Source organism: Dermacentor albipictus, unplaced genomic scaffold (genome assembly GCF_038994185.2).
Source record: "Dermacentor albipictus isolate Rhodes 1998 colony unplaced genomic scaffold, USDA_Dalb.pri_finalv2 scaffold_26, whole genome shotgun sequence".
Classification (NCBI taxonomy): Eukaryota; Metazoa; Arthropoda; class Arachnida; order Ixodida; family Ixodidae; genus Dermacentor; species Dermacentor albipictus.
In genome coordinates this window covers 3,270,706-3,292,103 of record NW_027225580.1, presented here as the reverse complement: position 1 = coordinate 3,292,103, position 21,398 = coordinate 3,270,706, and the positions used below count along the sequence as shown (strand labels likewise).

Genomic DNA, 21,398 nt, shown 5'->3' with positions numbered 1-21,398 from the left:
CGGTATGCGTCGGATGACAATAATTTTACAGGGTCTTTGGTAATAGTACGACATGGCTTCTTTTAAATGACGGAGGCAGCATTTTAGATTCATAAGCTTCTTCTATAACTCTGATGAGCATTTTTACCATTTGATGCCTAAAGTATTTATAAAATGCGGCACCACGCCCGTCGGGCCCCGGAGCTTTCCCTGCACTAACACTAACACATATTGGTCTTTCAAGTTGTGTTTCTACTTCATCTTCTAATCGTGGCAATAATTTAAGAAAATGGGTCTCGAAGCCCTCTCGCACATTCGCCCCGCAGCCTAGCAAGTTTCTGAAACGTTGCACTAGCGCTCGCTCGATAACCTTTTGGCCTGTGGAAAGCGCACCTTGCTAGCGCAGCTCTGTTATTGCATTTCTTGTAGCGTAGCTTCTTTCGTCGCTTAATGCTCGCTTGGTAGGTGTTTCGCCCATCCAGAGCATCTCGACACGCGACCTTATCATCGCACCTTGAACTTTTTCCTTATCAATATTCTCAAGTTGCCTTTTGATTTCTTTAACTTTGTTTGCAAGCAGGCGGGGAACAGTGCTTTCTGCATTTAAGAGATAGTCTAGAGTACGCTGCAACTCGGTTTCTTTCTCTCTTGCCTTGTAGCGCACGACACTAGCTCTATCGATTGCGCTCATCTTAACTTCACACTTAAAGTGCTCCCACAACTCGACAGGGCTGATGAAGTCGTTTTCCTGCATTTCTTTAATTATTGCCGTTGTTACTTTGATAAAGATTACGTCTTGCAGAAGGCTATCATTGAATTTCCAGAGGTCCCAATTAAAGGTGCTCGTTTTACGCTTTGTGCCTATTGTAACACATACTAAGGTACGATCGCTAAAGCTTACGTGCTTATCGGCAGATGTTGTGCAAAAAGTTATGAGGCTTGCTGTCAGATACACTCGGTCAAGTCGGGCGTGGCTTGTTCCTTGGAAATGCGGGAACTGAACTCGCTTTTCTCGCAGTACATCGCCTATATCAGTTAGGTCGTATTCCTGAACGATTGCGCTAAGTAGCAATGCGCTCTTATCATGTATCGGTAGGTTCTTGGCGTTGTCTTCAGCCATGCATACACAATTGAAGTCTCCTAATAGTAACACATTTCTTTCGCATTTCAAGAAGGCATCGATGTATCGGAAAAAATCTAAACGCTCACTAGCTTTGTTTGGTGCATAAATGCAAATAATTCGCCATAGTGCCTCCTTAACATAAAAATCGCAAACTACTAACCGACCACTTTCAGAAGCGATGACAGACTGCTCTACAATTCCGACGGAGTTACGCAAGAAAATTGCGCACCCCCCTGATTTACCCCCGGCGTGGCACACGCAGAGATTATATCTTGACCGAAAGATTGCCACCATCACATCAGTTTGTTCCTCACTTTCAATTTTTGTTTCCTGGATAGCTAGAATGTCGATATCATTTTCTAATAACAGGCGGCTCAGTTGAAGTTGCGCCACATTGATACACGTTCACGAAGCGCTGGAGGAAGCAAAAGTAACCGCTACGCAGCCGACAGGATTCGAACCTGTGCGGGGAGACCTCAATGGATTTCGAGTACATCGTCTTAACCACTCGGCGACGACTGCGCATGTACACCACAACCCTACTGCGCCACATTGATACGCGTTCATGAAGCGCTGGCAGAAACAAAAGTAACCGCTACGCAGCCGACAGGATTCGAACCTGTGCAGGGAGACCCCAATGGCTATCTAGTCCATCGCCTTAACCACTCGTTGACGAGTATTTTTTTTATTACCTGTTTTACACATAACGCACGTACAAAAAAGGTAACATGTTTGCTCTTAGTAGAACATTCCACGCGTTAGAGTTAAAAACAGAAAGAGGTAGTTGTACTATGGTAAAAACACCGGCTGCATTTTGGGTAATGCAGCTTGGTTAGGGGAACCGAACTGTGGCCAATTTGTCTAACATGTGTAGCCACGCTGGTGGCTCCCCATTGGTCTTATGTATGTCACGTGGGTGCAGGATGTTTTCCACGAAATATTCTTGAGCAGAGCGAGGTTGGAGAGCTTCATGCCTTACATCCATTCTTGTCTTCCAGACACTGTGCATGCAGAGCAACATTATTGTGTCACACGGCATGCCTCCCGTGTCTTCAAAAGGCAGAAAGCGAATACCGAATGGTGTAAGAGGGAATTCATTTTTGATGGTTCTTTGTAGGATGTCCCACAAGGACACTGAGTCCCAACAATCTAGAAATATATGGTCTATAGTTTCCGGTTTATGACATATACCGCAATCGATACTCCATGGTACAAACAAACCCTTCTCTCTTAGCCATGGTTTTACAGGAAGCGTGCCGCTGTGCACAAGAAAGAGCAAAGATTTGGTAGACGGCCTGATAGACATTCTTTTTACGCGTTTCAAGACATTGCGTTCAGGCGCTAGAGCGTATGTTGAGCGGTATATAGGCACGGGGCCCAAATATCCACGACGTCCTTATGCAATTTCTTCCGGCCGACAACAGACAAATATTCAAGTGAGAAATGGGCTTTGAGCAAACGAAAAGCGCTTATCACTTCGCGCATATATCCTTTCACGACTACGTGTGGTGTTCCACATGATGTAACAATGAACTCAGATAAGGCATTGTGTAGTTGGACGTGTATAACAGTTTGAAGAAATGCATTCCTTTGGTCGCGTAGGAAAATACACCTTGAGACTACTTGTCTTAAAAGCAAATTATGCTATGTTCAGACTACGTTCGTAAGGCGCCGATTTTTGGTAACATGCGTAAGCGGAAGCGCAACAAGCGCATGCGTCTAGTTCAGATTGCGAACGTAAAGGTACCACCATGCGCAATTCATGCAAAAATCGTGGGTGAGAGTGTTAAAGGGTCGGCAACGTTTACGACTGTGATATTACGACCACTGCGACACAGCCAATGACCGATAAGCTTTCAGTTTTCAACAACCGGTGACGACACTTCCGTTCTCCCGTCTGCAGACAGCTCCGGGTGCGGGAAGTGCTATTCCGCCATTCCGTGCGCACGATTAGGTTGGCTGTGTTCGTGAAAATTTGTGCAGTGCGCCTTGCGATACTGTTTTCAGTTGATCTGGTTTATCCGCCGAGGAAATCGATGGCCGCAGATGCGTGCTCCGAACTTCGATGGGTGGTCTCACTAGGTTTTCAAGGAAGCGGAACTGCTGGGGCGACATGCGCATGAAGTTATGAAACATCACAGCGTCACCAACTCGGAGCGTGGCGAAAAGGTTGTGAAAATCGCCGTCCACGGCACTGTCTAGAAATACTTGCCACTCCCAAACCCTTCTGCGTCGCCTTCGTCGTCTTTGTGCGATTGAATACATGACTATTAGTTTGTTTTGAGCGTCAATTTCTTCGATCTCGGCGAGCGCTCGCATGTTGACAGGAGCCATATTGGACCGCTGGTGACGTCGATTCTGCAGCTCCAAATTTGATTGGCCTGTTGCAAAAGCCGTAATTTACGCAGCAGTAAATGTGAACAAAGGTGCCGGCTTAACTGCCGTAACTTTTTTTACAGCTGTTACGTTCGATACGCCGAAAGAGCTGTTACGCGCGTTACGACCATAGTGTGAACATAGCTTTACACAAACCAAGGCCTCCGTTATTCACGGAATGAAATAGGTTTAGCCTGCTTGTACGTTCCCATCCCGATCCCGAAACAAACATTGCGAATATCCTGTGCAATTTTTGGACACACATCCTAGACATACATAATACTTGTAACATATAGAACACTTTAGCCACGAGGAATGAGTTACACACAGTTGCACGCGAAAACATAGAGAGGTTCCGTCCTCTCCAGTTTCTTGTTTGCTCGTTTGCCCGATCAGTATCTGCTGTCCACTGCTCGGTCGTGTCGCGGTAATGTACGAGTGGTACGCCGAGGTCAGTAGCAGGTGTCTCGCTGAAATTCATAGTGTCAAAAATTTCAGGCGTAGATTCCCATTCACCATGCCTAAAACCTAAGCATTTTTGCCAGCTTATTGCACTTCCTGTAAGGCTGCAGAAGGTTCTTGCGGTATGCATAGCTTCCCGAATACTTTCCTTATCAGTGCATAATACTGCGATATCGTCAGCATAGGATAAGACCTTTATTTCACGTGATAAGAGCCGGAAACCGCGTATCTTTTTATTCATCATTAGATTTAAACACAGCGGTTCGAGGTAAATTGCAAATAGCAATGAACTGGCAGGGCATCCCTGTTTTACACCAGAGTATGCTGTAATGCTTTCGGTTAATTTTTTATTAATATTTAGTTTCGAAGAACAGCCAGTGTAGGCCATTTTTACTCCATCATAAATGATGGTACCTACGTTGATGTGTTCTAAGAGTGAGAAAAGAATGCGGCGGGTTACCTCATTGAAAGCTTTTTCTAAGTCGAGTTGAATCATGGCTACCCGTGCGTGCATTAGGTCACATAGTTCCAATATAGTTCTGGTTACATGAATATTCGTGAGCATGGTTCACCCTTTTATTCCACAAGTTTGATGTTCACCGACCAAGTTTTAACCACAGACTGAAGTAGCTTAGCTATATCTTTCATAAAAACCTTATAAACCGTGTTAGTTAGACTTATGGGTAGGTATACTTCGGATGACAATAATTTTACAGGGTCTTTGGTCTTGGGTAGTAGTACGACATGGCTTCTTTTAAATGACGGAGGCAGGATTTTAGATTCATAAGCTTCTTCTATAACTCTGATGAGCATTTTTGCCATTTGATGCCTAAAGTATTTATAAAATGCGGCACCAAGCCCGTCGGGCCCCGGATTTTTCCCTGCAGGCAAGTCATATATTGCATTTTCCAGTTCACTAACACTTATTGTTCTTTCAAGTTGTGTTTTTACTTCATCTTCTAATCGTTGCATTAATTTCAGTAAATGGGTCTCAAAGCCCTTTCGCACATTCGCCCCGCAGCCTAGCAAGTTTCTAAAACGTTGCACTAGCGCTCGATCGATAACCTTTTGGTCTGTGGAAAGCGCACCTTTCTAGCGCAGCTCTGTTATTGCATTTCTCGTAGCGTAGCTTCTTTCGTCGCTTAACGCTCGCTTGGTAGGTGTTTCGCCCATCCAGAGCCGCTCGGCACGCGACCTTATTCGCACCTTGATATTTTTCCTTATCAATATTCTCAAGTTGCCCTTTGACTTCTTTAACTTTGTTTGCAAGCAGGCGGGGAACAGTGCTCTCCGCATTTAAGAGATAGTCTAGAGTACGCTGCAACTCGGTTTCTTTCTCTCTTGCCTTGTAGCGCACGACACTAGCTCTTTCGATTGCGCTCATCTTAACTTCACACTTAAAGTGCTCCCGCAACTCGACAGGCCTGATGAAGTTTTCCTGCATTCCTTTTATTTTTGCCGTTATTACTTCGATAAAGGTTTCGTCTTGCAGGAAGCTATCATTGAATTTCCAGAGGTCCCAATTAAAGGGGCTCGTTTTACGCTTCGTGCCTATTGTAACAGTTACTAAGGTATGATCGCTCAAGCTTACGTGCTTAACGGCATATGTTGTGCAAAAAGATAACAGGCTTGCTGTCAGATGCACTCGGTCAAGTCGGGCGGGCTTGTGCCTTAGAAATGCATGAACTGAACTCGCTTTTCTCGCAGTACGTCACCTATATCAATTAGGTCGTATTCCTGAACGATTGCGCTAAGTAGCGATGCGCTCTTATCATGCATCGGTAAGTTCTTGGCGTTGTCTTCAGTCATGCATACACGCATACACAATTGAAGTCTCCTAATAGTAACACATTTCTTTCGCATTTCAAGAAGGCATCGATGTATCGGAAAAAATCTAAACGCTCACTAGTTTTAACGCGGTAGCTTAAGGAGCTCGTGTCGCAGAAAAGCCGGTGTCGTCGGCGTCGGTGTCGGCGGTGTTGGCCATGAGCGATAAATCATGGCAGACACTTCATAAATAAAAAGCAACTTCGAAGATGGGTTTGGTGGGAATCGAACCAGGGTCTCCGGAGTGTGAGACGGAGACGCTACCACTCAGCCACGAGTTCGAGGCTTGAAAGAAGTACAAAAGTGCTTCTAGTGAATGCGGTGTTGCCTTAGAAACGTGCCGTAGAAAGTTAGACTGCGGTGGATATCGGTAATTATGAGCATGTAACTTACAGAAGTCGCATTTACATGAGTAGCGCAGTACGTTTCCGCAACACTTCTTCTGTGCATACCGCACACGCAGAGCCATCTTGCGGCAAACACAGAAGACCCCCTCCTCTCAATGTACGGCGCTGCCCCGACAGGTGGCGCGCCACGCGCGCATTGGGGCTGTGCGCGGACCGGTGCAAGGCGCGTCGCGGCCCCGACTCCCTCTCCCCTGACGACGCTTCGCCGTTCTTCCACACGGGTTGCAGACTCAAGCGCCGTTCCTTTCTTTTGATTACTATCTATCTGTCTCTCTGCCCATGCCGATCACGACGTTCGGCTGGCGTAGATCGTTTCGTCCTCCGAGACACCGAGTTCTTTGGTTCGTTCCGTTTGCTCAGGCGCACATTTCGTTGCCGCGCCGAACACTGCGTTGCTCGACGCTCACCGCGTCCGATGCGGGGCGCCTCGTAAGTGATCGCTGCGCCGTAGCGCATTGTCTTACACCCCTTGGCGGGTCGACGGGAACGCTGTCGTGTTCCACTCTTGAAGGGGAAGCTCAGGCGTCCTTCAATTTTTGTTTAGTGCATAAATGCAAATATTTCACCATAGTGCGTCCTTAACATAAATATCGCAAACTACTAACCGACCACTTTCAGAAGCGATGACAGACTGCTCTACAATTCTGACGGAGTTACGCAAGAAAATTGCGCACCCCCCTGATTTACCCACGGCGTGGCACACGCAGGGATTATCTTGACCGAAAGATTTCCACCATCACATCAGTTTGTTCCTCGCTTTCAATTTTTGTTTCCTGGATAGCTAGAATGTCGATATCATTTTCTAATAACAGGCGGCTCAGTTGAAGTTGCCGCCTTCGGGGCTCCGAAGCCGCGTACGTTTAGTGTTGCAACACGAAGGGCTATTCCAGGATTAACGTCCATTCTAAGTAAAGTTTACACAAACCGACACGAGATACTGTTCACATGAGTAGAAACTTACAACGCTAGACCAGTGAACACTGCTGTCTTTGCTGCACCCGATGCAGCCCGTCGCTTGGTTGAGTTGCCATCCGTGATTGTCCATTGTAGATGTAAGTCTTTCACCGGTCCCACAACGAAGTGATTAGCCGAACCATGCTCCCGCTAACGCGGGGGCATAGACGGCGCTGGTTTCCTGTCTGGTGCCACGGTAGGTTTTGGCTTGAAGCTAGACCTACGGGTAGACGCTGTTTTGGAGGGAGGTTCTTCTGCACACTTTGAGTCAGAGCGCTGGTCGTCGCTGCTCGCTTTTTCTCGCGGGCGCTTAGTAACTGCCGCAACCGGCAATTCCATAGTGACGTTGGTGCATGTTTCTTCCTTCTTGCCTTCCCATGTTTTGCTGGGCCCAGGCTCTTTGACAGTAGTTACGCTTGCGGTATCGTTTGCAGGGGCAAGCTTTTGCGGTAGTTCCTCAGTGGCTCTCTGAAGTTTCTGTGCCTCGTCTACATAGGGGGGCGTGGCCTCAGGCGTCTTGTCTTCGCTGGGATGTGTTTCGCTTGCTGCTGCTGTCTCTTTGGCGTCGACCTGATCCATCAGGTGTTCGTCTAATATGTCACTACGACCCGGCCCAGTGACGTTCGCGTAGCTACGCGCGCACTGGGTCTCTTCGTGGCCGTAGCGATGACACAGCCCACAGTGCGGCACGCGACATTCGCGACGTATATGGCCAGTACAATGACACCGGAGGCAAAGCGGAGGCCTTCCCGGCCCGATGACTAGAGCATGATCCTCCCCTACTCGCACCTGGTGCGGCAGGTCTTCGACTGACATCCCTGCCTTCAAATGCAACGACACTAGGCGTGTATGTGACCCCTTGTCGTTACAACCGGCAACACGCCATCTTTCTCTGGAGATTTCGGTCACGGTTCCGAATGGTGCCAGGGCTGCTTTGACGTCTTCATCGGGCGTGGTGTGGAGAAGCCAGTACAACTTCATTCTCACATCTTGGTAGCAGGGGTCCATCACAGCACAACGGTGGTCTTTCACGCTAAAAGCTTTGGTAGACAAAAGCTTCTTCTTGCCTTGAAGGTCTTTGAAGGTGATGGCCCAGACGTGGTTCATTTGGTAGGCCCCGAGGGCAACCACTTCCGACATGAGATGATGGCGGACGAGTGCATCGCGAAAATTCTAGACGCGATAAGGCCTTGCCTTCAAGTCACCGTGTAAGAACACAGTAGTAAGTACAGTAGTTCCTGATGGCAGCTGTGGCAAAAGAAGTTGATAATCCCGTTGGGTCGTTTCCGAAAACCTGATTCCGCGGCCCGAACGGGCCGCAACAGCCGCTCCTGCGGAGCTCGACATTTAACGACCATACCGGACGGAAGCCGGAAGTAGAATCCACTCGGCCACGACTACGCATGTACACCACAGCCCTACTGCGCCACATTGATACGCGTTCACGAAGCGCTGGCAGAAACAAAAGTAACCGCTACGTAGCCGACAGGATTCGAATCTGTGGAGGGAGACCCCAATGGATTTCTAGTCCATCGCCTTAACCACTCGGCCACGACTTTTTTTTTCTTTATTTCCTCGTTACAGAAATCCCATGCGAATTCATTGTTAAAAAGAGAATCAGCTTAGCCTATGCTGACTCTCTGAAATTAAAATCGCTTGAATTTAGCCAACTCATCGAACAGCGGCAACCAATCGGGCGGTTCTTTCTGGGCTTTGTACACTTCACGCATGTAGACGACACTTTCAATAAAGTTTTCTAGCACAGATTGGACATTCACATCAGTATGACACACCGACATTCTTTCGGACCACTTACTATGGAGGCTCAGCACCATAATAAGGGCATATGGAATATCGTTATTGCCTGGGTCTAAGTATCTGATACCACGTGGGGTTATTGGTAGTGCTTTCTTTATTGTTCGTTGTAAGATGTCCCAATGAATAAAGCGATCCCAACAATCAATGAAGACGTGATCAACAGTCTCTGGTTTTTTACACATTATACCATCGGTGGTCCACGACACATATATTTCCTTGTCGGCCAGCCAAGTCTTTACAGGCAAAGTAAATTGTGTGGAGTTTAAAGGCGAATGATTTTACCGATGGTTTCACAGGCATTCTTTTGACCCTTTTGAGGACATCATCGCCTGCACCTCCATAGTATGCTAACCTATACATTGGAACTGGCATTAATGAGTCTATCATATCATGGTACAATTTCTTTCTTTTGACGGAATTTAAATATTCTAGCGAGAATCGAACACTAAGCATACGGAAAGATGACACTAATTCCTGAAGAAAACCTTTCACTGGAGGGGATTCAAAATTCGAACACGAAACAAGGAAGTCAGGTAAAGTATTACTTAATCGCACGTGTGTCATGGTGCGCAAAAATGTATCACTGTGGTTCCGCAAGAACATAAACCGCGATACAATCTGGCGTACAAATAGGTGTGACAGTCCAAGACCACCGCTGCGAACTGATCTGAACAGATTAGCGCGGCTGCAGCGTTCCCAAGTTGAGTTCCAAATGAACACAGCGAACACTCGATGCAGTTTCTGTACATTCACTCACGACATGAATAGCGCTTGTAGTATGTACCATATTTTTGCAACCAGAAAAATGTTGCACACAGTGGAGCGCGCGAACATTGACAGATTGCGCCCTTGCCATGCCAGTGCTTTTTCCTTCGCCATCTGTGTTTCCTGCTCCCAGAACTGCGTACTGTCTTTGTATTGTTAAAGCGGCACGCCAAGATATTTCACAGGCATGGTCACCCACTGTATGTTTGCGAAACTGCGTGGTTTGCTTTGCCACGCGCCATGCCAAAACCCGATGCACTTATCCCAGTTTAGGGCACTACTTGTTTTTTCACAATAAGTTTTCGCCAGAGTTACCACTTCGCTGACACTGTCATAGTCATCGGAAAACACTGCTAGATCGTCTGCGTAGGAAAGCACTTTCACTTCACTTTGCTGTAATTTGAAACCTCTTATTTTCTTGTTCTGTTGAATGGCTAAGCAAAAGGGCTCCAGCTATATTGCGAAAAGCAATGATGAAATTGGGCACCCCTGTTTCAGAGATGAGCAGACTTTGACACTTCTCGTGAGACTCTTGTTAATAATCAACCGTGTGCTGTAGTCTGTGTGCACCATTTTTAAGCCATCTATAATCACATGATCCTATGTTCATGTATTCTTAAATCTCGAAGAGAATATCATGAGCCACACGGTCAAATGCCTTCTCCAGGTCTAGCTGCAGCATTGCAACTTTACTTTCGAAAGCATCGACGCATTCTAGAACGCTCCTGGCGACGTGTACATTGGTGGTTATTGTGCGCCCTTTAATCCCACACGTTTGGTGGGTTCCAGCTAAAAGTTTTATTACGCTCTGTAAACTTTTCGTCAGTATTTTCATAAAAATTTTATAGTCAGTGTTCGCAAGGCTAATGGGGCGGTACGATGCAACAGACAAGCGCTTTACATGATCGTCAGATTTTGGTATCAGGACCATCTGAGCTGTTCGGAATGCCGCGGGTATTCGGTTGTTCTTGTAGGACTGCACTAAAGATTTCTTCATAATTAGGGCTATTTCTGCTTTAAATGTTTTGTAGAAAGCTGCGCTTAATCCATCTGGCCCAGGTGCCTTTCCTGAGCCTAGTTTTTCTATAGCAGCTTCAACTTCACGCACAGTTATAGACGCTTCGAGGCCTTGTGTAACGTTTTCTTCAAATCGTGGCATAAAGTGAAAGAAGTGGCTTATGAAGCCACCCAGATCAGTTTTTCTTTCCCTAAACAAGCCTCCATAGTGTTCAACAAAGGCGCGTTCAATGGCCCTGCGGTGACTCGTCACTTCGTCATTGTAGCTTATCTGTTTTATATCACTGCGGCGAGCGTAAGCCTTCTCGTCACTTAGCGCACGTTTATTCGGTGTTTCCCCTTGCCACAATCTTTCTGCACGGGATCTTATCATGGCACCGCGGTACTTCTCTGTGTCGATGATTTCTCACTGGCTTTTAACTTTCTTGATTTCCTTCGTGACTTGGCCAGGTTCCGTGCTTTCTACATTAGGTAGAAAGTCGAGTTTACTCCTCAGGGCTTTTTCTTTCCGTTTTTCTTCTTGTTTCAGTTTAGTTGCCCTTTCTATAGCACTCATCTTCAATTCATTCTTAAAATCTTCCCACATGGTGACTGCATATTTATCTTCAGCTACAATCAATCGTCCAAATTTTTCTTTAATGTCATTTACGAAACAGTCACCGTTGAGTAGCTTATCGTTAAATTTCCACAAATGCCACGAGAAGTTTGTTTTTCGTTCTTTTGTTCCTATTGTGAAAGCGACCAAACTGTGGTCACTAAAAGAGACTTGCTTGTTCTCGTACGTTTTACATTACGGCACTAGTTCCAGTGACACATAAGCTCTATCTAGCCGAGCATGGTTAAGTCCTTGAAAATGAGTAAAACGCGGAACGCTGTGAGCATACAACACATAGCCGACGTCTTCCAGGTTGTATTCACTGATAAGATTGTTCAATAGCAGTGCACTACGATCATTCAGGGGCAGTTTTTTCATGCGATCCTCCGGACAACAAACACAGTTGAAATCGCCAAGCAAAACCAAAAGCTTATCGGTCTTTAAATAATCCTCAACTCGTTCAAAAAAAGACTGTCTCTCGCTCTCTCTGTTAGGGGCGTAAATACAGATAACTCGCCAGAAAACTTCACTCAAGCTAAAATCGACAACAACCAGGCATCCCGTTTCACACACTGTGACTGCTTCCACACTTATATTTAGGCTATTGCGCAAAAAAATAGCACAGCCCCCCGATGTGCCGGCCGCATGACAGACGCATACATTGTAACTGGGAACGAGTGGATGCACCATGCGATCCATTTGCTCTTGACTCGCTATCTTGGTTTCCTGAACGGCGATTATGTCGAGATCGTTTTCCAGAAAGATACGACTCAATTGATATTGCCGCCGCCTCGTGCTTAGTCCTCGGACATTTAGCGTGGCAATACGAATCGCGGTGTTAATTGCGGCCTCCATTATGAGCAAGAACAATCGGGTCGCATAGCGCTTACCTTGAGCGACCCATGCACTATGCATAAAGTGGTGTCATCTATGTTGTAGTACATGGCTCCGCCAGTCAAGCTGGTGGTGTCACACGTACTGGCCATATCTAGGTTGCACTACCCAAAACGAAGCCGCTATGGGGGCGGCCCCGTCTCGCGTCTCCGCTCGACTTGGACGCTGTGCCTCGGCTTGAAAGGCGTACGTCGCAGCTGAGCCGCCTTTGTAGGTGGTTCGCTGCATTTCGTTGCTCCAGAGGTCCCGGTTACGCCGATCGTTTCCTCGTGTGCCCGCTTCGCAGGCATGCTAGTGGCTGCTGACATGTCGACGTCAGTCGTAGCAGACGCCTCGGCGCACGTAATGGCAGGCGACGACTTCGAGGGGACATCACTCTGTTCTGTAGCCAAACTCTGATTATTAGGCGCCCCGTTTTCAGTCTTTTTCCCAGAATCAGCCTCGTCGTTAGGTTTCTTGTCTGGGCACAAGTTTTTGGGGTGAAGAGACTGCTTCTGTGTGACCACGTCACCAACCTTCTCGCTCTTAACCGGAGAAATATCTTCAACTTCAGCCTCATAAATGAGGTGTTCAGATGCTTCTTCTTCTCTTCTCGTTGGTCCTGCGACGACGGCGTATGTCTTGACGCACTGAGATCGTTCATGGCCGAAGCGGCGGCAGACCTCGCAGCGTGGAACTCGACAGTCCCGGCGAATATGACCGGTTGTATGGCACCGCAGGCAAAGGGGAGCGCGGCCCGGAATGACGGCAAGGACGAGGTCCCCTGCTATTCGTAGCTGGTGCGGAATATCTTCGACTGTAGTACCTGCGTTAAGCTGCAGGGTCACCGAGCGCGTCGTTGAGCCCTTGTCCAAAATCCCTTGAACACGCCACCGTTCTTTCGCCGCTTCCGTAACCGTTCCCTATGGGGCAAGAGCTTGTCTGATGTCTCGATCTGACACGTTTGGCAGCAACACTTCATTTGGGCCTAGTTGGTACATACTTCTGAACTAAACGTAACAGCGCAAACATATAAGACAAGCCACAAAAAGAAAGACACGACACACACTGGCGCCAGTGTGTGTCGTGTCTTTCTTTTTGTGGCTTGTCTTATATGTTTGCGCTGTTACGTTTAGTTCAGACGTTTGGCAGCATCCAGTGTAACTTCATGCGCACGCCTTGATTGGTGGGGTAAACGACAATACAGCGCCGTTCCTTGACAATGATGCTTCGGATAGAAAGCAGTTTCCTAGTGGCTTCAGTCGCCTTCATCATGACCGCCCAAACGTGATTCATCTGATACGCCCTCTTGTGCCATTACCACCAGCCCGGATTCCGAATCTGCAAGATGCAGAATTTATCCTGCGAGCGCCCTAATTCTCCCTTGACTAGTCATGATGCTGAGCCGTCAGGCAGCGGTGTCCTGCGGAGAAGCATCGGCGGGCAACATGTCCGAACGTGCAACCGAGTGCCAGACAGCCCGGCGCCGCACCTCCTTTTGCCTGGAGGTCACCGCGCGCGCGAACTTTGAACCGGGTGGCCAGCGCGGTCGCTGGTTGGACCTCTCGGACGAGCGTCGAGTGCTGGCTTTGTATTGGGCCATTTGAGTGACAATGGTTCCTCGGGGATTATAAGACCGGACGCGGCCGCCTCGAAAACCGGATCCGCCGACCCACTGGGAGCAGAGTGTCGCGCTCGACTGCAGTGACATGCGTCACGCGTTTTCGCCGGACGTCGCCATGCGAGAACAGTCGCGTTTGCTGTGAGCTCTCGGCCCCAGTGTCGATCCGATCCTGTCCGGTATAATAACCTGTATATAGTGTATATAGTGTTATTCTCACCGACGCCTGACTCGGAGTCTTCGCTACCAACGCTCTGTCACGAAACGGGTGACGAGCGCTACGGGACCACCTCAAAGTCGTCATAGTGGTGCAGCGGTACAAAGTCGTAACAGCCCCCAAAGCAACTTCTTCGGGGAGCAGTTCCAGACGAACCAGAGCGTCACGGAAATCCTCAACCTCGTACGGTCTTCCACGGACGTCCGCGTGCAAAAAAAAAACAGTATTAAGGACGATTCGACCGGTAGGCAAGTGCAGCAAAATCACCTGATAATCCTCGTCTTCTAAAACAGCATTCCTGTTACTGCAGCCGTTCGCGGCCACCAACGCCGCTCCGTCGGAGCACATGACAACACGTCCGTTCACTGCGGTGCCCGGAAGTGGAATCACCAATCAGCCACGACCGCGCATGTACACCACAGCCCTACTGCGCCACATTGATACGCGTTCACGAAGCGCCGGCAGAAACAAAAGTAACCGCTACGCAGCCGACAGGATTCGAACCTGTGCAGGGAGACCCCAATGGATTTCTAGTCCATCGCCTTAAGCACTCGGCCACGACTGCTTTTTTTTTTATTTAATGCCGGTTTTCGACATAACACTGAATATACAAATACTACACACATGTCAGGAATACAAGCTTGCGGGGAAGAAAAAAAAGAAAAGGGAAAAAAATACGATAATGCCGACTGTCCGTATGGGACCGGTGTCGTCCAATTAAAATTCCTTCATGGCTGTCAGAGCTTCTAGCCTCGACAGCCAATCCGGTGGACATTCTTGCAATTTCTGTACCTCAACGAACCGCGATATACATTCTCTAAAATATATGTGAACCGGGTGGGCGTCGGCATCGCAATGGTACCCTGCCATGCGAGCCCGCCATATACAGTGGAGTGCATTCAACATAATAAAGTCGTATGGAACTCCCTCTTCATCCTTGATTGGCAGATACCGTATCCCTTGGGGGTTTACAGGTAATTCTTTCTTCAGTGTTCGCTTCAAAACGTCCCAGAAGAACACAGCCGCCCAGCAGTGCAAGAACACGTGATTGATGGTTTCGGGCTTCTTGCAGATCAAGCAGTGTGATCCCCACGGCACAAGACAGCCTCGCTCTTCCATAAATGTCTTCACGGAAAGTGTTCCAGTGTGGAGCTTAAAAATGAAGGTTTTAACCCCTGGTGGCACCTGCATGCGTTTCACCCGTTTAAGGACGTCTTGTCCTGGCCCTCCACTGTATATGGCCCTGTATAAGGGCACTGGGAACACAATGTCGCACACATCATTATACAGTATTTTCCCTTTTCACTTCAAACAGATAACCATTTGAAAAACGGACAGGAAACGCACGCTGTCGACCACTTCCTTAAGATAACCTCGAAGTTTTCCGGTCATCCTTGCCGTACTAACAACATACGCCGGCAACGCGTCGCTCAACCTGAGTTGACATACGGTGCTCAGAAAAGGATCGCGCACATCTCGAAAAAACAAAAAGCGGTTGACAAGTTGACGAAGAAAAAGATGTGCCAAGCCAACACCCCCGTCCTTCACTCTTCTAAACAAATTTGTTCGGCTGCACCTTTCCCATGTTGATCCCCAGATGAAGACCACAAAAACTCTGCGCAGCCTTTGCACATTTGCCCTGGAACAATGCAACACTTGCATAACATAATTTAACTTCGCTATCAAAAACATGTTACAAATTGTTGCCCTTGAAAAAATAGACTGGTTAGTGTTTGTCCATTTGTCCGCTTTTTCTTTCGTTTCATTAGTTCGGTTCCTCCAGTACTCATCGCTGCTTTTGTACCTGTCGAGGGGAACACCCAGATACTTCGTCGGAGTTTTCACCCAGTTGACATTGGCGAAGTATTCCGGTGCCGAAAACCACTCCCCGTGCCACAGCCCGAGGGATTTGCCCCAATTGACTTTGCTGCCCGTGACGTCACAGAAATGTTTTACTACAGCAATTGTTTCAGTCACACTTGGTTCGTCTGTGCAACACACTGCAACGTCATCAGCATACGCTAGCAGCTTCACTTCGGATTCTGCTAATCTAAAACCACGTATATTGTTATTTGCGGTAATGGCAACACACATTGCTTCTATATATATAGCAAATAACAGAGGACTGAGGGGACAGCCTTGGTGCAGTGACCGCATGATTTTAATGGGGGCCCCCAGAGACTTACTAACAATTAACCTTGTAGTGCAGTTCTGGTACGCCAAGGCCACACCCTCAGTGATGATGGTACCTACATTAACATGATCCAATATGGAGAACAAAATAACGTGAGCGACGCAATCGAACGCTTTCTCAAGATCAAGCTGAAGAACTGCGACGCTGCCACCGGTGACGTCACAGCACTCGAGCACACACCGCATCTTATGGATGTTAGAAAAAATTGTTCGCCCTTTGATTCCACAAGTTTGATGGTCTGCAACGATTTCCTTTATGACGCTTTGAAGTCTGGTCGCTAAAATCTTCTTAAATATCTTGTAATCCACATTTGTTAGTGATATGGGCCTATAGGATGATACGAATCTCAGTTTATCTAATTTATCGTTCTTCGGAATTAGAATGGTGTGCGCTTTCCCAAAAGAAGGTGGCAATGATTTCTTCTCGTACGCTTCATTACATACTTCTACTAATAAAGGGGCCAGTTCTCTTTTCAATGTCTTATATAGGGCGGCGCTGAGTCCATCTGGTCCCGGTGACTTGCCCAAGTTTAAATCGTCGATGGCCTTTTCGACTTCCCCCTCCGTTATTTTCCCTTCTAATCGCTCCTTACCTTCATCACTCAAACGCGGCCTGCGGTGCAGAAAGTCTGCTTTGAAACCCTCTAAATTCGCTTGCTGAAATGCAAAGAGTGACTGATAGTACTGGAAGAAGGCGTGTGCTATGCTCTCGTTGTCGTCAACAACAGCTCCATTCATTAAAAGGTGATCGACATGGTTTCGTCGTCCGTGTGCCTTCTCTAAACCGAGCGCCCTTTTAGTGGGCGTCTCCCCTGCCGCTAGTGCGTCTGCTCGTGCTCGCACTATGGCACCTTGATAGCGTTCCTTGTCAAACAGTTCAAGCTTTTCCTTGACGCTCCGCACATCGTCTTTGTACAGACCAGGCTCTCTGCACTCAAGCGTTATCAGCTGCTGAAGTAGTGTTCGCAAACCCTTTTCTTTAGATTCCCTCTGAAATTTGAGGCAGCTTGACCTTTCTAAGGCTTTCATTTTAAATTTTTGTTTAAAACATTCCCACTTTTCTGCTATTGTATCAGCCGCACCTTCGCGTAATTCATTAACCGCATCCCGTACTGCCTTTACAAAAGATGCATCGTATAATAACAAGTCATTGAGTTTCCATAGATGCCAGTTAAAAGCATGTTCCCTTTTCCTTATACCTATTTTATATTTTACCAGGCAGTGATCCGAAAAGACAATTGCTTTTTTGATTTCATCTCTAGTAATTTCTCTTAAGCTCTAGCTTCATATCCTCGTCAAGCCTTGGCATTTGCTTAACATAGTCGTTTATAAATATATCTTTTACTTGCACTTTGTTGCCGAGCAAACTACGGTATCGCTCTACATATGCAGTTTCAATGACGCTCTTACCTGCCGAGACTTCGTTTTGGTAGCGAATTTCATTTATTTCGTTTTTTGTTGCATATCTTTTTCTTCGCCAATCGCCCTCTTAGTTGGTGTTTCGCCTAACCAAAGCCTCACTGAACGCGCTCTAATAACAGCGCCTTTATATTTTTCTTCTTCCATCTGTTCCATCTGTCCTTTAACAAATTCGACTTCACTTTTAAACAAACCCGGTATTGTAGTCTCTGCATTCAAAAGGAAATCAAGTGTGCACTGTAGTTCCTTTTTCTTTTGTTTTTCTTTATGTCGTAGTATGCATGATCTGTCTATTGCACTTAGTTTAACTTCGCACTTGAATTGTTCCCAAGCTTCGATGAAATTTGTGTGACTCGTGGACACCATTTCCAATTTCTCGCGTACTATTTGGACAAATGTGTCTTCGGTTAAGAGCTGTTCATTTAATTTCCACAGTTCCCAGTTGAATGCAGAGACTTTGCGCTATCTACCTATTTCAAACATTACGAAGCTATGATCACTAAAACTAACATGTTTCACGGCACTGTTACAGCACATAGACACAACACCCCAAGAGATATAGACGCGATCTAATCGTGTGTGGCTTTCGCCCTGAAAGTGGGTAAATTGCACTTGATTTCCGTGGAAAAGGTCCCCTACATCAACAAGACCACAATCATCCACCAACGCCTTAAGCTGTAGGGCACTTTTGTCCCGTATATGTTCATTCTTAACTAAGTCTTCGGGCATGCAAATACAATTAAAATGCCAAGCAAAATGAGTTGCCTGTCACAATTTAGAAAGCCAGTGACACAGTCAAAAAAAAAAACTTTTCTTTCTGAAATTTGGTTCGGCGCGTACCCATATAATTCGCCAGTGTACTTGGTTTAAATAAAAGTCGCACAATGCTAGCCGTCCGTCATCACAGGTGATAACACTCTCTTCAACGATTCCGATACCTCGTTTCAGAAAGATAGCACAACTGCCATACTTTCCAACGGCATGGCAAACACAAACGTTGAAGTCAAATGCTTAAGTTTGGACCATGCGGTCCGCCTGCTCCTCGCTGTCTATTTTTGATTCCTGTAAGGCTGTAATGCGTGTGCACCTAAGACACTTCGCCCGGAACCCTACCCACCACCTAGCAAGTCTCCCAGTAGATAGGCCCCACACGACATTCAGTGCGACTGTCTTCGCGCACCATGCCTCTTTCAGGTCAGGTTACACACCTGCGGCAAGGCCTTCTATTCCTCCATGGTGTATGCGCCGTACTCAAGTGAACCTTACAGTCCCAGGACTTCAGAAAAAGTCGGACTTGCCATCATCAGCGCTCAAGCAACTAACTTTATTTCTCTTGTACGAGAAATACAGCGACTGCACACACGTCTACACTGATGGATCAACTACATCAACCAGTTCCGGCGGCGCTGTAGTTATACCAGCAATGAGAATAACCAAGCGGTTCAAGACTTCCCATGTCACTACGTCTACAGCTGCAGAGCTCGCGGCTCTCCGCGACGCGCTTCAAGTGATAAATACTGAAAGTCCTAGAAAATGGGCAGTCTTCTGCGATTCCAGGCCGGCCTTGCAATGTGTGCATTCATTTCTCCGACATGGAACTCACGATCAGCTCACGTGCGAAATCGCGGAACTTGTCCATCGCTTAAGAGAAAAAGGCCATGATATCTCTTTTCAGTGGATACCAGGTCATTGCGGAATCATTGGTAATGAAGACGCCGATAAGGCAGCTCGGACGTCAAACCAAGAGGACCGCTGCGTCCCCATTCCGCTCTCAAGGACCGACGCCGCGAGACAACTTGGCATTCTGGCACGCACGATCTCCTTAGCAGAGTGGAATAATGTACATACAAGACGCACAAGACTGCACCGACTAAACCCATCACTTCAACTCAGACCTCCAGCCGGTGTGCACCGGCGTGAAGCGTCTCTTCTGTGTCGGTTATGGCTTGGAGTGGCCTTCACGAATGCCTACTCAGCACTAATTGGATTGCCTGATAGTCCTGCATGTGATGTTTGCGCATGCGAGGAGAACATTGACCACATATTGTGCCATCGTCCTCAATTTCAAGCCCAAAGACAGTATTTGTCCGACACATTGAGGAAACTAGACGATCGTCCTCTGAGTGAACAGACAATATTAGAGCACCGTCCCGACCGATCATCGGCTCAGAAGGCAGTGAAGGCACTTTTGTGTTTTCTCAGAACTTCTGGTTTGCTCGAGCGACTTTAACTGAAGTGCTGTCGCGTACGCGTACCTTCACCTTCTCTCTCTCTTCTTTCTCTTCCCCTTCTCCCTTCCCCCAGAGTAGGGTAGCCAACCAGACTATTGACTGGTTAACATCCCTGCCTTCCTGTATTCTTCTCTCTCTCTCTGTAAGGCTAGAATATCGATGGTATTTTGTTTTAGCAGACGTCTTAACTGCAGTTGCCGCTTTCTTGCCGTGAGACCGCGCACATTGAGCGTGCGTATTCTTAATGCAGATAAGGACGTTAAATTCATAGAAAGCGAAAGGTCAAGCGGACCGCTGGGTGATTATGCCAAATTTACAGGACGCACACCTACGCTGTTATATCGCACTAATTCTGAGTGCTTCGTCAAGCATGGCGAAGCCGAGGCGTTTTCCTTGTCGATAGGCGTGGCGAAGTTTCATGCTGCGCTTCCCGCTCCAGTCTAGCGGTGAAGTCATCCCTCGGACAGCGCCTTCCGCGAACGCGGAGGCACTGTCGGTGTAGTCCTCCTCTCTGGAGTCCTCCTCTATGTTGGGGTTCACTTTCAGGCGAGGCCTACGGAGGGACCCTGCCTTTAGGGGCGGTTCACCGGCGCTGACCTTCTCTCGGTTGTCGTCTTCGATGGTATTTTCCTGTGGTCTCTTTGACACAGCGAAGCCAGGGTTGGTTTTTTCTCTTTCCGAGTTGATGCCCTCCATTGCGGTTCCACTCTCTTCCGTCTCGTCTGTCTCGCTAACGGCAGCACAGTTGCTAGGAGTTTTCACGGCCTCTGATGTATTCTGAGGCTCGTCGTTCTTCCCATTTTGACTGACCGCAGCTTTCATTGGTCCCTTGTTTTCGTATGGGGGAGAAGGCGTCGAACCCGACGTTGTTGGCTTCTCGCCTCCTCGGACGGTCTCCTCCGCGTCGACTTGGTCCATGAGGTGCTCATCGACGGTGTCGCTTCGCCCAGTTCCGGTCACACTGGCGTACGCACGCAATGACTCTCGTCGTGGCCATAGTGACGAGAGAGCTTGCAACACGGAACTCGGCACTTGCGCCCTATCTGACCGGTGCCATGGCACCGGAGGCAGAGCGGGGGTCTGCCTGGGACGTGCATGAGCGCATGGTCTTCCCCGACGCGAAGTGGATGAGGCAGGTCTTACATGGTAACGCCCACCTTCAGCCGTAGGGACACCAGGCGCGTGTGGGAGCCTTTGTCGTTGCAGCCTGCAATGCGCCACTTTTCCCTCAAAATTTCGCTGACCTTCCCAAAAGGCGCCAGGGCACCTCTGACTTCGTCGTCCGGAGTCGTGTGCAGAAGCCAATACAGCTTCATCCTGACGTCTTGATTTCGAGGGTCTATTACCGTGCATCGGTGGTTCTTTACGCTGAAGGTTGGAGCACACAAAATCTTTTGTTTGCCCTTTTCGTCCTTGAAAGTGATGGTCCAGACGTAGTTCATCTGATAAGCACGGAGGGCCTCCACTTCTGGCATCAGCTGCAGATAGTCAAGTGCTTCACGGAACTGCTCGACTCGGTAG

The 21,398-nt window shown here is 47.7% G+C and overlaps 2 non-coding genes across 2 annotated transcripts; both read right to left on the bottom strand.

Annotated features, from left to right (window-relative positions):
- Positions 1 to 8,605: 8,605 nt before the first annotated feature.
- Positions 8,606 to 8,684, bottom strand: TRNAS-AGA (transfer RNA serine (anticodon AGA)). Its single transcript has one exon. It is a non-coding gene; the product is annotated as a tRNA-Ser (tRNA).
- A 5,833-nt stretch (positions 8,685 to 14,517) lies between these two features.
- Positions 14,518 to 14,599, bottom strand: TRNAS-AGA (transfer RNA serine (anticodon AGA)). Its single transcript has one exon. It is a non-coding gene; the product is annotated as a tRNA-Ser (tRNA).
- Between the last annotated feature and the right edge of the window lie 6,799 nt (positions 14,600 to 21,398).